This window comes from Oreochromis niloticus, unplaced genomic scaffold (genome assembly GCF_001858045.2).
Source record: "Oreochromis niloticus isolate F11D_XX unplaced genomic scaffold, O_niloticus_UMD_NMBU tig00002388_pilon, whole genome shotgun sequence".
Taxonomy (NCBI): Eukaryota; Metazoa; Chordata; class Actinopteri; order Cichliformes; family Cichlidae; genus Oreochromis; species Oreochromis niloticus.
This window is the reverse complement of record NW_020327634.1, coordinates 47,087-66,242: the sequence shown is the minus strand read 5'-3', so window position 1 is coordinate 66,242 and position 19,156 is coordinate 47,087. Positions and strand designations below refer to the sequence as shown.

At 41.6% G+C, this 19,156-nt stretch overlaps 1 long non-coding RNA gene across 1 annotated transcript; it reads left to right on the top strand.

Moving 5' to 3' along the window:
- Positions 1-7,699: 7,699 nt before the first annotated feature.
- LOC102075567 (uncharacterized) lies at positions 7,700-15,746 on the top strand. The gene is made up of 4 exons (XR_268415.3): positions 7,700-7,741; positions 12,051-12,144; positions 12,587-12,666; positions 13,779-15,746. It is a non-coding gene; the product is annotated as an uncharacterized LOC102075567 (long non-coding RNA).
- The last annotated feature ends 3,410 nt before the right edge of the window (positions 15,747-19,156 follow it).

The following is a 19,156-nucleotide window of genomic DNA, read 5'->3' as shown; positions in this document are numbered from 1 at the left end:
AATCAGTTGATGTTTGAAACTCTTCTAAATGATTGCTTGTAAACTTCTTCCTCTTCAGTCGCAAACAAACAGGAAGTGATGTCACATGTGTTCCTGTCCACAGCAGAATGAGTCTATTGCTGACAATCAGTGATGTACAAACAGAGTGAGCATTTCTGAGGCCCAAAATAAACTGAGTAGTTCACTGAATGAACAATGGACTGTGAGCTCAGTTCCTTCATCATTAGTATGGATTATATATGTATATGTATTATATTAGTATCATATATATCAGGTGCTGCTGGTTTCAGTCATTGTGCAAATGTGCTGTTTGTAAGGTTGTAAAGCTGCAGTCAGCTGAGACTGAAGAAGTCACCTGATCAGTGAGCAAACGTTTCTGAAAACGTCCAGATGAACAGAATCAACCTTTTGGGATCAGCCAGCAATGCAGCATCATTGTTGTTCAGGTTCAGAGGTTTGCAGGAATGAACTGATGACCAGAAACAGCTGCAAAGTCCAATAAAATACCAGCTGGAGTTCAGGTGCATTTGAAGAAGTCAAAGAAAAGTAAGGATGGCAAAGGGCGATGTTTTCTTCCAAAGAACTGAAAACATGGTCGACGCCTCATTAGAAGAATAATCTGGACATTTGTGAGGAACTCTAACCAAGAAAGCAACACAAGAAAGCAACGTCACACAGATCCAACAGACAGTTTCCATGACTGGAAGTGTTCAGTGTAAAAATGCTACATTGCATTATTGCATCCTCTCACCACAGGAGGCGCTGTTGGCACCACTGATTGCTGATCAGCTGTTCTCTGATGATCTGATTGATACTGTGAATAACGGGACTCGCTGAACTCTGTGACACAGTGAAGATTACAGAGTTTAACATCTGACTGACGTCACACAGACAGAAGGATGAACCAGTGAGGCACAGAACACAGTTACTGGAGATACTGGATCAGCTCCATGTGAACCTCTGATGGAGAAGCTGCTGACCCAGAGAAACATCAGGACATGACAGGCAGCTGCACTGATCTAACAACATGTAGCAGAGCTGATCTATGTTAGAGGACCTATCACAGCAGCTGAAAGTCCAACACTGGATACCAGCTGAGCCTGTGCTGAGTGTTACAGGAAAAGAAACACTGACACTGGTAGACACAGTGATGCTGACTGGGGCACAGAGCTGAATGATGCAGCATCAGGACACTGTTTCAGTCTGACTGACAGAGAAACCTGTAGCTGCATCTACATGTGAGGCAGAGGCCACACAAGCAGGTTTCTATGTTTCACAGTGACTGAGATCTTCAGTGGGGGTGGACATGCTCCTGTACAGACCTCTGAGGAGAACCAAGGTGCAGTCAAAGAGTCCAGTCTGTCCTCACAGATGTGAACATGTGGTTTCATCAGGTCTGCTGTCAGCTAGCAGGCTCACATCAGAATCACTGTTCCTGAAAAACACAGTCTGTGTGACATCATCAGTCAGCTGATGGTCCCAGATCTGAATGGTTTCTGTCTCTACTGAGGAAGTCAGAGAATCTCACTGAGGTGTGGATCAGGTCTGAGTGACCTGTGGAGGGACAGCTTTAAACAGTCCACAGGTCTCACATCCTGCTCAGTCTGGTAGCAGATACCTCGTATTGTTCCAGATGTGCTGACATCACCAGCAGCAGCAGCAGCACAGCTGTGTGATACAATGAATCTCAGTTATTGATCCAACACACAGTAAATACAAAGATCAGGATTTATGAGAGTAATCATTATGAGTCTGAACACATGATCACTGAATGTTAGTCTCCACAATAATAAGCTCACACAAGCAAACACAGCTTTCAGCTCTTATTTTGAAACTTCTTTAGAGAGCTGGGATGTGAGCGTGCCTGGCTCTGAGGCACTTGGGTCAGCCTCTGTTGTTTAGAAGTGTTACAGACTGTGAATGACACAGACCTGTCAGTTTCCATGTTTGTCTGTAACACAGCTCAGGGGCTCCATGCTGAACGCATCCATCCAGTGTTATTGATCCAGGACTAATACCAGCATTGGGATCAATACTACACAATCACATGTGTCCACGTGATGGATTTGACCAGCTTTATTCATTAATGATCAATCAACTTATTTACTGCATCTGAGTCCAGCTTCATTTAAATGATCCAACCATGAAAATGACATCAGTCCTACAGAAGCACTTAATGCTAACAGGAAGTCATTTATTAAGGTGGAATAACACAGAGAGACACAACCACTCACAGTTAACCTGACCCCACTAACTGCATGTGTTTGGACTGTGGGAGGAAGCCGGAGTACCGGAGAGGACGCACACAAACACGGGAGAACATGAAGCACTGAAACAAAGATGGTGGATTTGACCTCAGGACCAGGCGCGTCATTTCCAGGGGGTTACGGGGGTCATGACCCCCCCAATAATCAGATACAGCCAATATAATTTCATCATTCCAGTTTATAAAATTATGAATTATCTTGCATAAATAGCTTGTTGATTTTCTTTAATCGTTTCAATTATTACCAGCAAAACAGTTTCATGTTTAATCATCTAGTAATGTAACCCCCCCTCCTCCGCTGCATACTTGGTATTACCCAACCAGCTTTCTCTACCAAACCTTCACTGTTTGCTGCTGTATGTTTGTTAGCGCAGTCGCTGGTGCCAGAGACTGCCAGTGACTTCAGTCTGAGGGTTTGAAGTTTCCATGTCTGTGTGATGTGTGGTGTGAAGGCTGCTGGTTAAACTGGGACTCACTGTTTAAAGCACTGAGTGCTCATAGAGAGATGCTCCATGAGTCCCAGTACAGACTACAAACATGGTGGAAACTTAGCTTTGATATCCACACACTCTGCACGTCTGTGAGTAACTGTGATGAAGATGTGCAGAGATCTGTGTACAAACAGGAGAAAGACTGTAAAGACTCTGTGCTTCTAACAGCGTCTGTTAACATATGTGAGGCTGTTTGTTGTTGTTGCCATGGAGCTTTTCACTGTTTGGGTCTGCGTCAGCAGGTCATGTGATCAGGTTTGTTCTGTGAAAGCTCGACGATGGTTCAGTGTCAGGGTTTGTTTGCATTCATCAATAAATATCTAAATAAATCAAAGACTCCATGTTTTTTCTGTCATCATGTGACCTCTGCTCATCCATCTCTGTGTGTATCAGGATACATTTAGTTCATAATACACAGAAAAATCAGAGTTATTACCTGTAATAAATGTGAAAGTAAAGATTCCTGCAGTGATAACCAGGCAGGACTGAAACACATCCAAGCTCACAGCTGTCACCACGGTAACAGCACCGTCCATCCACAGGTGAGGGGAGGAGCAAAAAGAGGGACTTTCACCATTTTATACTAAAAACACTCAACTAATGTTTCTAATATGAAACAAATAAGCCCACATTAATGTGAGCATTTATGAAATAATAATAATAATGATTTCCTCCTGATCTCATTTCCATAGCAGAGAAAACTGTGGTGTATATTGAGGTGGAGGGTGTGGTCTATGGCTCAGGTGTAGAGTGAGGGTGGGGTGCACCACAGCAGCATGCTGGGACTGCTGAGGGTGGAGGAGGGAGTGATGATGACATCAGAGCTGCAGCAAAGCAGTCAGCAGCACAGAGACCAGTGAACACACAGTCTGTTCATCTTTGCATAGATACAATATATAGCACAATATTGAATGACAGAGACACGCTGTGTGAGCTTCCACAGATACACTGACGTCAGTATCCAGAGTCCTCCTGCTGCTCCCCCCTCAGAGCCCCGTGATCAGCACCAACACATTCAGTTAGATGACAGAGTCCAGCTGCAGCTAGAATCAGCTCCCCTCTGTGAACAACAGCACAGCGTCAGTGTTTCACACTCAGTGAAAGGAGGAAACAGCAGAAGAACACCATGTGTGCTACGTTTCCCAGGACACACTACAAACTGCACAAATACAGAGCAGCACGTGGAAGGACCTGGAGCTGCATTTAAAGAGAAAAGACAGCGTGATGTCCTGTATGGACAGGTGGAAGGAACCAAGTCCTCAGCTGAAACACTCGTGTTTGTCCACAGACAGGAAACACAGCAGGAAACAAAGAAGTGCAGGTCATGGATAACACACTTCCTGTCAGTCAGAATGAGGCTGGAGCCAAACACAGAAAGGTGTCTTTGTCCAGATGAGCCCAGAGAAGAAACACGAGTGTTCACAGACATCAGAAGCTCAGAGAGGTGAAACATGAGGTTGGAGTCCTCGTCAGCATTCAGAAGAGCTGCTGTGAAACCCTGAGTACTCATGACCAGTGTTGGTCAAGTTACTTGAAAAAGATTACTTCCCCCCAAAAGTAATCCCGTTACTTTACTGATTACTTATTTTCAAAGGTAATTAATTACTTAGTTACTTAGTTACTTTTTAAAAACACGATTTACAACCTGAATAGGTGATAAAGCGATAGATCTTTCAGCCCAATTCTCCTTTTTTGCATAATCCATCATACAAAATGTAATCAAATAGAAAAGCCCCTTTTTAAAACTTGTTTTAATCTTTTAACGTTATGCATCAAGCAAACATTTAATTATATGCAACATTCTCTGACTGAAAGAAATTTGTTTAACATTTAAACCTATTTTCTGCACATTCCAGCACATAAAATAAAATATTTTTTTGTGTTTACACTCAGTCTTTCAAATAGATGCAAGTAAAACACAGCAGAAAATAAATAAAATCAAAGACTAGCGGTCCTGTTGCTCTATTTTCACCTGTAAAGCAGGAGTGGGGTAGGCGGAGGTTTACGCTGGTGCAGGTGAGCCGCAGCGGTCAGTGGAAGAATCCGCGAGTTTCTCTGTGAATTTCCGTGGTACGGAAATACGTGGTAGCGCACTCGGTGCTTGCTCGGAAGTTTAGGGGTTTTTTCGCTGTAAAAAGAAGTTTTCTTCCCACGCACAACGGACACTAATGTTTTTGTCACTTTTTATGGAATCAAACTCAAAATAAGGTCAGTACTTCCACGCTTTAAACACTGCACGCTCATACTCTCTCCCGCACTCGATATATTATCCATTGTTGATCTGCACACAGCTGTTGTCATGAACGTCGCACTCGCTTACGTCACTGTCATGAGACATTCTCGCAAAAACATCACGGTTTTAGTAACGCAGTAACGCAGCGTTCCTACGGGAAAGTAACGGTAATCTAATTACCGTTTTTTCAGTAGTAATCCCTTACTTTACTCGTTACTTGAAAAAAGTAATCGGATTACAGTAACGCGTTACAAGTAACGCGTTACTTGTTACAAGTAACGCGTTACTTGTACACAAACACATCATGATTCAAACATGAAGACAAACATGGAGCTCCTGATCCTCCTGCATGAGAACAAGCTGACATGAGCGCTGTGTCTGAGACTGTCTCCCTGTCACAGTGACAAGAACACAGCTGCTGCTCACAGTCATTAAACTGACCTGAGGTCAGCTGCTAGGACGTCTCTGTGCTCCTTACATATGAACCATGTGACCTCACATCAGTGCTGTGGATGACTGTAGTCATAGAGGAGTAGAGCTGTAGCAGGTGGTGTGAGGAGGAGGAGGAGGTGGTGTATTCTAGTTAACGCAGTACTGAAACACTCCAGCAGAGGGCGCTGTTAAGTCCTTATTGTAACAGTTACTGTGTGCAGTTATACTTCATACATAATCTGCACTGATTTCAATCAGACATGCTGTCAGTAAATGATTGTTTACTGACATATTTTGGTGACAGGGTCACCAACCACAGGCTTATGCTGTTCAGCATTAACTTTATTTACACGCACAGTTGTTGTTCTAACACACAGCTGCAGCTCTCCTGTTACCAGCTCCACATACCAACAACAACATGACAGGACCCAGTTCAGTCTTTGTGGATGACCTGCAGGTGCGTTCGCCTACCCTGCAGCCGCACCGTCGACCACACCTCGCCACAGATACACTGGTAATTTTCTGGGGTTTTTTGTAGGGATTTTCTTTGTTATGAGTGTATTTTAGCAAATAGAGACCTTGGATTATTTTTTGTCACCGAATGACGGCCTATTCCGGCCCATCTGTGGGGTACTACACGAGTGACGACAAGGAGTTAGGAGGAACATTGTGTCAATGCTCCTTTGTTAACGACTGGACAATAAAATCCCACCCCCAAAAATCAGGCCTCTAATTAATCTTCCATAAATTTGTATTTCAATACAAACTTATAACATATGACATCAAATGTAATTACTATATACAGAGATAAGTTTGAAGGATAATAAATCCAGGCAATACAAGTTCCCCTCACTGGGTCGACATGTTATGTGTGACTGTAAATAAAGTGTGAAACTCTGAGAGGTGGAATTGTTTAATTTGAGGTGATATTCTAACAATTTCATGATCTGAGAATATAGTCTCCCTTTGGAAAAGGATAAAAACAAAAATGATAAATTACTATTCTGTTGAGACAGACAGAGAGACATGTTGTCTGAAATTGGTTCTTTCTCCTGTTTTTAGATTAATTCCTAAAGTTTACAGCACAGCCGACTTAGTTAGAGTCAGAACAAATTCAACGAGAAACCAAGTAAACTGAGCCATGCTGTTTTAAATTCCTAACCATAACCCAACTGTAACTCTGACCCTAAAACAGAATTTTAAGTCTCAAAAATGTCCCCATAAGGGCTGTTGGTCCCCACAGAGATATGTAAACATGTGTACACATACACACACACACACACACACACACACACACACACACACACACACAGACACACACACAGCAGTGCACTTCTATTTCACTTTTCGTCGTTGTCAGCCACACGGCGCCCAAAGCACCAGGCTACACGGCCACACGATTCTCGATCGTGGCTTTCCTTGAAAGACTTCTAGTCGTCCTTGACGACAGCCGCACTGCGTCTCTAACACCGGGCTACACGGTTTACAGGGCCGTCCCCTCTGTACTTCCGTAAAATCATACCCATGTGAGTCCCCTGATACTGCTGATAAACAGAAGCTCACTCAGGAACTAGGTCACACAGAGCTCAAGTTTTCACTCGTGAGAGGGAAGCAGTTGTCTCCAACCCACTTCAACTTGCTTTCCCCCTGCAGGTTGTTTTTATTGGTTACACACATGAATATTCATAAAGCTTGTTGCTGTATTACCTATGAGAAATTACTATAACTGGTTACAAAGTGTGATTGTGCTGTGCAAGTGTGATTGTGTTGTGCAAGCATGGTTATACAATGTGTGTGGTTATATGATGGGAGTGCAGCTCTCCCAGGATGTTCTTGGTATCTCATCCCAGCCAGGTGGCTTCCTTCATTGAATAGAATCTGTTCTTCTCAAGACTGCTTGTTCCCCTTATCAATGTCGTGCACGTAAGCATTCTAGCTTTTTAAATGGCAACCTAAAACACATACATTAAACCTAACAGCAAGCTCACTCTCTACAATGTAGCAACAGAAAAACTTCAACATCTTGAAATGAGCTTTGAAGAAACATCAACTTAGTGCTGAAATATTAAAAACGCTGAAGGAAGAAGAACACTAAAGTGATAACAGATGATTGTGTTTCAAACAGGAAAACCAGCAGAAGTAAATCACAAGCTGACAGAGATAAAGAAGTTTCCAAGATGCACCAGAACGCAGCACAGAGTGTGATTGTTTAGGTGTCCTCAGATGCCTCTCTGGGTGTTTCCTTCCTGTTTAAACTTTACTTTCACTTTCCTGTTTGTGACTGATGTTGATTGTCTCAGTGTGGAGCTCCATGTGAAGGTAAGTGAAGCAGTCTATAGTGTTTTCCTGGCTAACATCAATTAAACTGCTTCTACTTTTTCATGATTGTGTGTTTGCTGGTTTAAATGATTATTTCCACTTTACACTATCCATAGCTTGTATATAAAAGATGGTGGCAGAGACCAGGTTCATACATTAGTTTGTGTTGACGTCTCAAGTTTTGTCTTCAGTTTCTGGACATTTCAGCTACTGTTTATTGCCCTGGATGTTTGTAGTTTGAGGAAAAAAAGACTCCATGATTAGTCAGTTATAATATTTTCAGCGATGATCTGTAGAAAAATAACAGTGACGACTTTTTCAGTTCTCAGTACAGGGTGGAGTTTGTGGTTCAGCATATAGGGCAGTTTGTAGATGGAAGCAGCAGCTTTGTTCATTTTTGGACTGATGTGAAAATGCTTGCTGATGGTTTCCTGCTGTCTAAAAGTTGATGCTGCTCACAAATAAACATGAGTGTTTTCAGCCATTGGTCAGTTTTTGCTGTCAGAATTTTCTTGATGTGATGAATGTGCAGCTGGAAACATCTGGAGTTGGTGAGGACAGGTTGAAATGTTGACTACACGATTAGCAGCTAAGCTGAACAGCAGATTTCCTCTTAGTGTTTCAGAGAAGTCTTCTTTTTAATTATTTTTTAGCTTTATTAGACAGGTACAGTAAAGAGTGAAGACTTTTGATCACTTCCTGTTAGAAATGTTCGACTGTAAAACTGAAATGATGCTGCTGACTTCAGAGAGGGTTCAGCCTCCACAGTGAAATAAAAGAGGAAAGACGTAAACGTTCCTGTGCAGTGAGCTCCCTCAGACGTTTGATCACACTCAGACAAACAGCAGCTTCACTGCATTTAGTTCATGTTTGTCTGTTGTCTAAACACAATCACTGCTGTGTTTTAGTGTCTCTGCTGGAACTGCACAAAACTCCTTCATTCACCATCCCAACACTGAGAGGATGTCAGATACACAGGGGCACCTTGTGAAAAATCAATCTGGCAGAAATGTAGTTTTCTTTAATTCATTGAATGTATTTACACAATGGATCAATATTTCAGTGTAAACTGAATAAACAAAATAATTAATTAGTATTGTTTTGTTTCATGTGTGATTTTTCTAGCACTTTCCTTTTAATCTTTCTTATAGTATGCTTTGTTTTTCTCGTTTTTTCACTGCTCTTCTTAACTTGGCTGTTTTTTCTTTTCTTGGCGAGTCCCCTGAATCCACTAGTGTGAAACAGCAGTAGAAACAGGATCTGTTTCAGTAATAGAAAAAGTCAAATATTTCAGATTCTACCTCTTAGAAACTGTTAAAAATCTACACAGCCATCTCCCCATACAAGCCCATTTGACTGTTGTGATTTCATAACAAAAAGTTTAATCTGTAATCAAAAGGGGCTCAGTTTAAATGGTGGGTCTGTGCCTCCTCTCACAGTCTTCACAGGGGACAAAAAAGGCATTTTTGTTTTTAAATGCAACTGGGTAATGAACTTTATTCTGTTAAACCACACTTGTATTTTTATGGTATTTTGTTAAATGCATGAGGAGAAAGCCTGATAAACGTAAACAGAAAGGCTTGTTTGTGTGTAATGCATCACATTACGTTGCAAAATTAGTCACCTTTTATAGGAAAACACAATTTTTGGTGATGTTTTATTCAAGAGAGGTGAATACTCATCCATTATGCTTCGTGTGACTTGTCCATTATATTGCACCTCATCCTAATCTGTGTGACATCAGCACACATAGCAACAGCTTAGCAACCACACTTCCTGTTTTTAACATCTCTCTGTACCGTTAACAGTCACATGACTGCGACCACAGGAAGTTGACAAGCTTGATGAAATTAGAAACTACTTCCTGTTCTAACAAAGGCAGATGTGCAGAGACAATTCTGAGCTCTGAGTCTGCGGGCTTAGATCTGAATGTTCTCCAATATACACATCAGCATCAGCTGTGTGCAGCTTAGTTCCAGCACAAACGTGCGGCTCCATAGTTCACGGTAACGGACTCACAGCTGGACCAACGAGGCCGAGTGTGTCCGTCATTTTCTGTTCGTGTGTGATCAGACTAAACACACTGAATGTGGCCTGAGCGATTCCACAGTAACTGTTGTCAGATTAACTGTTACTTAGATAGTGTAGCCAGATGGATTACTCTCCCGTCTTCACTGCTCTCTCTCTCTCTCTCCTCCCTCTCTGCTGTTCAGGTTGTGTAGAGTGGAAGCACACCTATGCTCCAATAGCAGGGTTTCATTTGGCTCCCAATCATATTGTCATGCATTCAGTGATTTGCAGTTAATATTAATGGAATATGCTGTTTGCAAACATAATCAGCCCTCTTCACATTTGCAAACATACTTCTATTGGATAAACACCACAATATTGCCTTCAAAGTAACCTAAATAGTTAGATGGCATATAAGAATAATTCAGAGTGAATAATCACCAGTTTTACTGTGTGGAGCCTTTAGTTATCAAACGCAAGCTTGAAGGATAAAGACCGCCCGCATGGGCGAGAGGGGAATTTTTCTTAAATATCTCAGTGACCAATCAAAATCAAGGTTGTTAGAGAATTGTGGATCAATATGATTGTCATTGTGCAAGATGAATGCCCACCTCTGCTTCCTACACAGACACACATACACATATCACTGATCACATCACATGCTCATAGACACACACATGTTCACATGTGAGTGTTTTATCTGTCGCATGATTAATGAGATGTTTGTGTGACCACTGAGTTAGTAAAAGAGCTACGAGAGGGGGCTGGTTTTTGGAGTTGTCTGGGATCAGGCGAGGAGCTTGCAGCTCCAAGATCCTGGTCCGATCGGCTCCACTTGCAAGTTAAAATGGATCAAGCTGTCTTGCTTTGTTCACAGGAATCTAAACCAGTGGGGCCTGCGAAGCGCAGACCTAATAAAGTTAAAGATATACGCTTGGGGAGTGTGATTGTGTGTACAGTGTCTCTCTATGTCTGTCTCCACGTTGGGTGAGTGTGGAGTAATTGCATTTGAGAGCATGAGGGTGGGAATGGATGTCTGTATCTGTGTGTGCCTGTATGTCTGTGTCTATATGTCAGGTCGGGTATCAGACGCCACCTCTCTGGGGACATCTCAGGCCCTCCAAGGTATGGAGGCCTATCTCCTCCCACCACTTCCCCTGCCAGTGGCAGACACCCTCAGACATCGGTGCGTTGGTGGTTCTTTGTGTCCGGGGATGGGCGTCCAGGTACACACCGGCTCACTCCTTGGTGGCTGCTTGTCGGGGCCTCTCGGCCTGGGGCTCGGTCACTCAGGCACAGCTGGCTGCCGGCAGAGCTCACGGGCACGTCACTGCAACCCCCCTGGCTTCTGCTCCGCGGCTGCTGAGTGACCCCTGATCTGGGACTCTCCTCAGCTCTTTCTGGGATAGTGGCGCGGCTGCCCCTCTGTTGGTCTTCCTTGGTCTCTTGTGTTCTGAGGGCCTCTGGATGTCTGGAGTTTTGATCTCCTCCATACCTGCTTCATGCCCTGGAGGACGGGGCAGTGGCCCCCCACACCCTCTAGCAGATCATTACATGAAGGAACCTTTTAAAAACAAGCGCGCTCATGCTCACAGGTGTACACACAGGTGCTCACACACACAAACTACACCCTTTTTGGCTGCTACCTTAAGCACACTGTGCGCTGTCGATATTACGTGCTGCACAATAATATTCAATTATTAGCATTTAGTGTTATATTCACATAGATTATCGCAATGATGTTGTTTATTATATTGCTCTTTCTTTTTTTTGCTTGTTTTCTCTTTTTCTTTCTAAACAGGTGATCCAGGTGATTGATATATGTATTTTTTGTCTGTTTGTTTTGTTGGTTTTTGTTTTTTTGCCCTCTATGACTGTTCCTCTTTCCCACTGTTTTTCTTTCCCTCTTTCTTTCTCCCTTTTCTTTTCCCCAGTTAAGTCTGTCCCGTGTGTAGCAAGTGAAAATAAAATAAAATAAACAATAAAATTTGAATCAAATAGACCAATACGGCAAGGCTGGGATGGTCCATTTGGTAAAGTAAATCCGTTGGGCATCTTTCTTCGCCTTTAGACAATAATTCTAATGGCAAAAGATCCAAACGGGACAGGCAAAAAAAAAAAGAAAAAAAAAAAAAAGAAAGGTAAAGATATAAGACAATAAAATGTAACAGAAAAAAACATTTATTTCTCGAATTTCCTGAAAAAGAAGAGGTAGTGTTTTTTTTTTTCCTGGATAGGAAAAATCTATCTCTACAACTATCCTTAAGTTCATGAACAAATGTTCTGCCTGCACTTTCAGGGTACAAAAAGAAGATTGCTTGGTCTCAGTCAGACTGCGAGGACTGCTCACACAAACACTGCTGATCGCTATCAGCTGAATTCATCTCATCACTGTGAGTCTGACTTTGTTTATTTGACTGAAATAGAGTTCATGTTGACTTGTTAATCCTGCATGTAAATGCTCGTTTCTCTGACTCACTGCATTTTCAGAATCTGTTTTTCATCGTTTCTCTACTTGATGTGTTTGGAGCGCTTGTTGTGGAAACATAAGTAATGTCACAGCTGCTCACACACACTGAGGGCCCATGTTTAAACTGTTTTAACAGGTTCAATGCATGAAATGAGAAAAGGGAAGATTAAGTGAAAAAAGTTGCAGAGCCTTTTGAAGGAAACTTTTTAGATAAAGTCGGGTGAAGTGGAGGTACTGTAACATGATCAGTGGACAACATGGTGTTTGCATCATCTCTACTGTCTACAGCCATGTGCTCACAAATATAAAAAACAGAGATGCTCCCACAGACAGAAACACGTTCTTCTCTCTCTTTTTTTCTTTAGCTTGCAGACACCATGGGCGCTCGTCAGTCCGCCATTCATATTACGAACCAGGCTCAGGGCTACACCCTTCAAAACCCCAGGTGACTACTACACTTTTTATTTAGGCTGAGATGCTGCCTGCACATCACCTGAAACCTCATTGATATCATTAAAGTAAAAGAAGGAATTGGATGAGCAGTTTAGTAAATTCTGAACTCTTGGCATGATGTTCTTATCTCAGCAGCAATCCGGTTGTTCAGTGATGACGTGACGAATCCTACTTCCGGGCCTAAAGTAGTCTGCGTTTAATATGGCTTTTGCGTTGTTAACATGTTTAATGTTTTGTATTTTCTTCTATTTAATCTCAAAAAGCTCCTAAAACAGTCAGTGATCACTGTTGATCCCTCGGCTTTTATTACCGCTAATCATTTATTTAAGCTCAGTTTTTAAAACCTTACGATGTAACTACAGCCCAGCCCATGCAGCAGTATATGAATGACTAGCCTCGTATTGTGGATGGATTATCTCAGTTGTTCTCCTGACTGAAGTTTGGTCCGTTTACAGCATCCTGCCATGCGATTACATTTGTTCCTGACCACCGAGAACACTCACGTTAACTTTTATCGAGTGGAAAAAAAGTTAGCTTGTTTATATTATGCTAACATAGCTGTGTCGCTAGCGGTCACGTAGCACATCATTATATACCAGCTAGCCAAACTTCAGTAACCCTACAAACGTCACTGCTGTTTAGTTTTCTGTCTTCATTTATGTTGGAAGTGATAGCAGAGCTGTACGTTTTAATTTGTTTCCAAAACCCCGCAGTCAGGACATGCTGTATTGTATTTAGATGGAAGCTAGCGAGCTAACTTCCTGCTAACTTCTAACTCCGTTAAATGTCATAAATTCCATTGTCATGGATGCCTGGATGTTAAACTTAATTGTTACACCTGGTAGAGCAGAACACTGATCATTTTATTAAAGATGAAAGACTTTAGACAGTTTTTCAACTCTCAGTAATGCCACAGTGATCATTTGATATATGGACCTGCAGCGGAGTTTAGGCCCAGACACGGCTAGTGACGTCAGACTGAACAACCGGATACCCCTGTGTCTGTTTCTTACATAAAGAAACTGATCTACCTGACTTATTACGAGGAGTTAGGATCCTGTTTGAATAACAATATTAATTCATATTTTTCTTGTTTCTGACTAGTCTGCATCTTGTTAGCGGACTCTGCCAAATTCCTTTGCCAACGAAACTTGAGCCTTTTGAATCTGGCAACGCTCTGTTCTCTAAGATTGGTGGCACAGCACGTGGAACTGTTGGAGTCTTCACCTACGATCTCTACGATCAATCTACAAACAGAGCTGATAAGAAAATAGGTGTCATGTTCTCAGTTCCTTTTGACTATGGTCTGTACTGTAACTGGTACGCAGTCGGAGTCTTTGGTAGGACCACAAACTGTGATTATGATCTTTATCGTAAGATGTATCACAATCCTGAAAGAGGGTTTGTCAGAGGAAAAGCTGATGGTCATGATCTGACTCACACAGATATTAATGTTACTATTAAAGTCAGCATGACAAACTTGAGTGTTGCAACACTGAAAGTTGAAGTACACAACATACAAAGAGGAGGTCTTACTGCTTTTAGGGCAGATCTTGAGAAAAGGCTTGATCACCCTTTATCAGTATTATTTTTACTTACCTTAAAACTGCTGATCAGGATAAACAGATATAAACTCACTAAGTTAACGCAGGGTTTCCCAATCTTCCACAGAAAATGGTCCTCACAACATCTACACAAGAGATATAGGAATAGTGATGAAAAATCTATAACTATCATGGTCCTGGGTCGTTGACCCAGCGTTTTGTGTTTCATTTTGGTGTCATCTTATGTTTTGTGTTAATTCTTATTTTGCATTATTGCTTAGGGTTTGGTTCTTGTGTTTAGTGCTTTAGTGTTCTCCCTCTTGTGCTCTGTTCGTGTCCCTGAGCTTGTCTTTGTGAATTTCCTGTTTTATTTTGAAGGTCTGTGTCTGCTATCACTGTGTCAGTTTGTGTCTTCCTGTTGTCTTCTGAATTAGGATCAGCTGTGTTCCCCTCCTGTGTGTAATTCCCTCGTTACCTTGTGTGTATTTATAGTGTGTGCCTGCTTGTGTTCCTTGTCGGTTTGTCTGTGTTAATCAGTGTTTTGCCATGTCATTTCTGTTTATCTCCCGGTGTCCTTATGTTTTCAGGTTTGTTTATTAGTTTCTCCCAGTTTAGATTTATGTTTAGTTCAGCGCTTTCTTTTGTTATGTTTTGTGCACTGTAAATAAACTCACTCACATTACCGCCGCTGACTGCTACTTGGATCCTCCTTCTCATCTCCACACGACTGCTGCCCTAGCCATGACAAGAAATACCAGTAAAATACAATCCTGTTGTAAAAAGGACATGCAATTAATGTTGCAGCAAATTGTTAATCTGATGATTTGAACTGCAGTGCTGAGTACTGAGCATGCTCAGAGAGTGCTCAGTATGGCTGTTTGTTTCCCAGGTGATCAGATCAGAGTGATTGAATATGAATGGCTGAACATGTATTCAGGCATGTGTTATATGCTTGTGGCAGTGAAACAGCAACATCAGATCAGAATCATTTTCTGATCACATGAACACAATTCGCCCAGCACATAATCAACATACTTTAGAAGAATCAGTGAAAATGCTTCCAGCTTGTTTTAGACTGAACTCTGGACATAACTCCCGGCAGTTTGAGCTTTTATTCTCTCAGCTACAGCTGTTTGAGATTGTGAACCAGCTCCGTAGTACAGAAAACCCAGGCTTAATGTTAAAGTTACCTGAATGAGCAAACTTCCCTGGAGTTAAAACCTTTAGTAATTTAAAAATAAAGGTTTAACATTGAATCATTCAAGGTCAGGTAAGCAGGTAACACATGCTTGCATAGATGGGATGTAATAAGTTGGATTACTGATGAAATCAGATGCAAACTCTCCACCAAATGTTTTGAAAGTCGTCACTGAAATTTGAGGAAGTAATGGAAGATTTCAGGGATTTAATAATCTGTTACTGATTCTGCTGTAAATACTTTCCGAGAAATACTGTTTTCTGTGCATTAATGTAAACATTTGCTTCTTTGTTTTCTGAGTCCTGAACATGAATAAAGAAATAAATCAGACGCTCTGTGCTTCTTTCACTGACATTTCTTCTGCTTTATTGATCTGGTTTCAGATTGGGAAAATTTTGTCCCTTTGGACAAAATTTTTTAATCATAGCACAGTTAGATTTTAAACCAAGCAACTGACACATTCAGATTATACACATTGTTGGACATGATTGCTACACAGCAAATTCTGGTCTTTGGATTAAACTCTCTGGGATTTTAGATTAACTACATTTGAGTGTACATGCGTGACCATCGAATGAACTCTAGTGCAAAGTTACAGTAACTCTTTTCCAGGACTTGATTATTTTTTTCAACTCTTTATATGAGCTAAAACTAACCTCTCATGGAGTTAAATTTCTACTACCATATTGAATAAAATGTAACTCTTAACTAGAGTTGATTTTATATTAACTCTAGTGTTACTCATCAAAAGAAAAAAATGGTTTTAGGTGAAAATCACTACAGAATTACTACAGATGTCCTTGAGAAGAAGCTGAAGAAGTCTTCAACAACAAATACAGGAAGTGGACTTTCAAATACTAGATTCACTTTAGACTCACACAAGAAATGACTCAACTAGCTGTGTTTGATTGACTCCTTTGACTCTATGAAAGGTCAGTGTGTGTCTGTACACAGACTGTTGTGTTGGACTATTATTCAGTTGTCTGCTGAATGTTTTCAAATGTCTGCATCTCAGTGTAGATGAGGCTGGGGGTCATGGGAGGCCACCATAGCAGTCTCTTCAACATCATGACATCATCATAAATGCTACTGGACTGTCTGATGGGCTGACGGTGAAAAAGCCGTCGGCCTCTGGAAGGAAACAGAAGACATTTCAGAGGCTGCAGGCAGATTTCTTTGATTTGGGGCCTTTTTCAGCTTTATTGGACAGAGCAGTGAAGATAAGTGACAGCAAAGCAGAGGGAGAGAGAAAGGGGACGTGGCCCGGGTCAGAATCAAACCCAGGCCAGCTGCTCTCCACCTCGTGGCACATGGTCACCTGCTCATCCTAGTGAGCTCCACCAGCAGCCCTTTCACACAGTTTACACTGTCAAACACTGTGTGTGGACCTCAGCTAACAGGCTCCATTTAAGTCTGGACTACATGCTTTTATATTGAGGCAGATTTTTCACTGTTTTTATTCCATCAGCAGCTCAACATCATGAGCAGCTTTGACATAAAGACATCAAACTCAAGCTGACTTTAAACTGGATCTACTTTTAATACAGGGGCTCAAAAACAACTCACATCTTTATTATATATCAGGACAGAAAGTCATTTCATCTCAAATGGAAAACAGCTTTATTTGGAATAATCAGCACTATCAACTGGTTTGGGATCTCCACCAGTTTCATGTCTTTACAGCTTCTCCAACAAAGTTCCTGTAAAATCAGCATTTTTGTCTTTATTGGTTTGATAGTGATTGATTATTCAGTCCCAATCTGCTGTCATCTAAAGAACAAAATGATGTTTCTATGAGTCAAAAAGCTCCAGATGTTGTTCACAAAGAAAACAAAGATTAGGAACTTAAACACAAAGTGTTTGGAGCCAAAATGTTAGCAAGCTGCTCTTTTTGAAATGGCAGAGGTACAGTGGTGTCTAACAGCACACTGTGGAAGGCAAACATGTTCTTGTTGGATGAAACTTCATGAATCCTTTGTAGATTTGAGCTTTTGGAGCCTTTCTTTTCTCTTCAGGTGTACAGAGGCTGAGGAGGCAGGTGAAGCAGGTGGAGCTGTTGTAATGCTGGCAGAGGGTGTGTCTTAGTAACTCTGTGAGGTAGAACTGGATCCAACATTGTGGATGTGTTGATGTTGGAGCCATTAAGATTCTCTGCCACACTGTAGGATTTCCCTGTGATTCATTGCGGGGGCATTTTGGAGTCTGTCAATGAAACTCTTCATATTTGTGTTTGACACCAGTTTATAGAAACAGACAAATGTGTCGTGCTTTTGTTCGGCCTCCACAAATATACACATTTGTTCATTGGTTGGACTTTTTGTAAGGAGACACATTGAAAACCATGTGAATAAGATCTTGTTGTTTCCTGTGGATCCGACACAGAGAGTGGACTTCAGACAGAAACCGTGGAAGAGATTTTAGAGGCCGTGTGTGGCAACAGGAAGTTTCTGTGTGTTTGCTGATCTTACATGTGGAAAACAACACGTGATGTTTGTGAAGTTCTACAATGATCATTGTTCTGACAGCATTTTGAGTGGGAACAGTTCAAACTGAGAGTAGTGGGAGTTATTTACTGATTGAAACAAGCTGAATGTTTCTGTGCACGATGAAGATCAGCAGCAGCAGCTCAGCTGATCAATGAATTGACATCTATCAGTCATTTCATGAGATGAAGTCATCAGCAGACATTTGTTCTAACTGTGTGATAAATGTCAGAACGTCAGGGCTCTGCTTTAGTCACTACTTGATGATCATTGGCTCATTGTTGAATCCAGTGGCCCAGTCTGACCTCTGACCCTTTGCTGCAGGTCTTCTGTGTTATCTCCACTTTCATGTCTGATCTTCTGCTGTATCGTCCAAAATAAACATCTGAATCATTTCCAACACTTCAGCAGATCTTTAGTTTGGGCAGCACAGTACAAAATAACACATATTGTACTATACTGCCCACTTCCTGATCTTATTGGATCTGTGTGTGAGGTTGGTGAAGGAAACACATGTTTACTGAGTGAATCGCTGCCATTAGGAACTAGTTTTTATATCACAGCCTATAAATCACACAGGACCATTTCTGCAAGTCAAAAGTCCTAATTGGAGGAAAATAATTGTATAATTTGTGCGACTGTTGTTTGTAAATGAAGAATTGTCCCAACTACATGTGCTGCTGACCTTTGACCTTTTCTTTAGGTGCACAGAGGAGTCTGTGGAAACATCCAGAACTGAGGCAGTGCTACAGATGTCTTCAAATAAAGTGGTGTATTATCCATGTTTTCTATGGATCACATCCAGTATCCTGATCTAACAAGCCCCCTTTTTGTGGATTTTAGAGCCTCTGACTTTTGCTGCGTCTGCGTCTCATTTCAAGCACAAGAGCAAGAAGTGGATGAAGAAATGGGGCGAGTGGGGTCAGTGGGGTCAGATTTTATAAGTGGCCATTTACTGACCCTTTCAATGTAGGCAGCAGCAATTTTCAGCGAATTGCCAAAGTTCTCCTGGAGCAAAGATTTAGCTTTAGCATATCCATACTCGACAGGCATATACTGACAGCTTCTGACCATTTCTCTTGGATGGCCTCTAGTGTATTGCTCGAGAAAATATAAACAATCCTTAGCACTGTGAGCTTGACTCTCCACCATGTGCTCAAAAGCTCTCATAAATGTTTGATATTGCAAAGGATCACCATCAAAGAACTGAATATCACGCCTTGGTAGCAAAAACAGAGACTGCTGCTCAGCCAATAA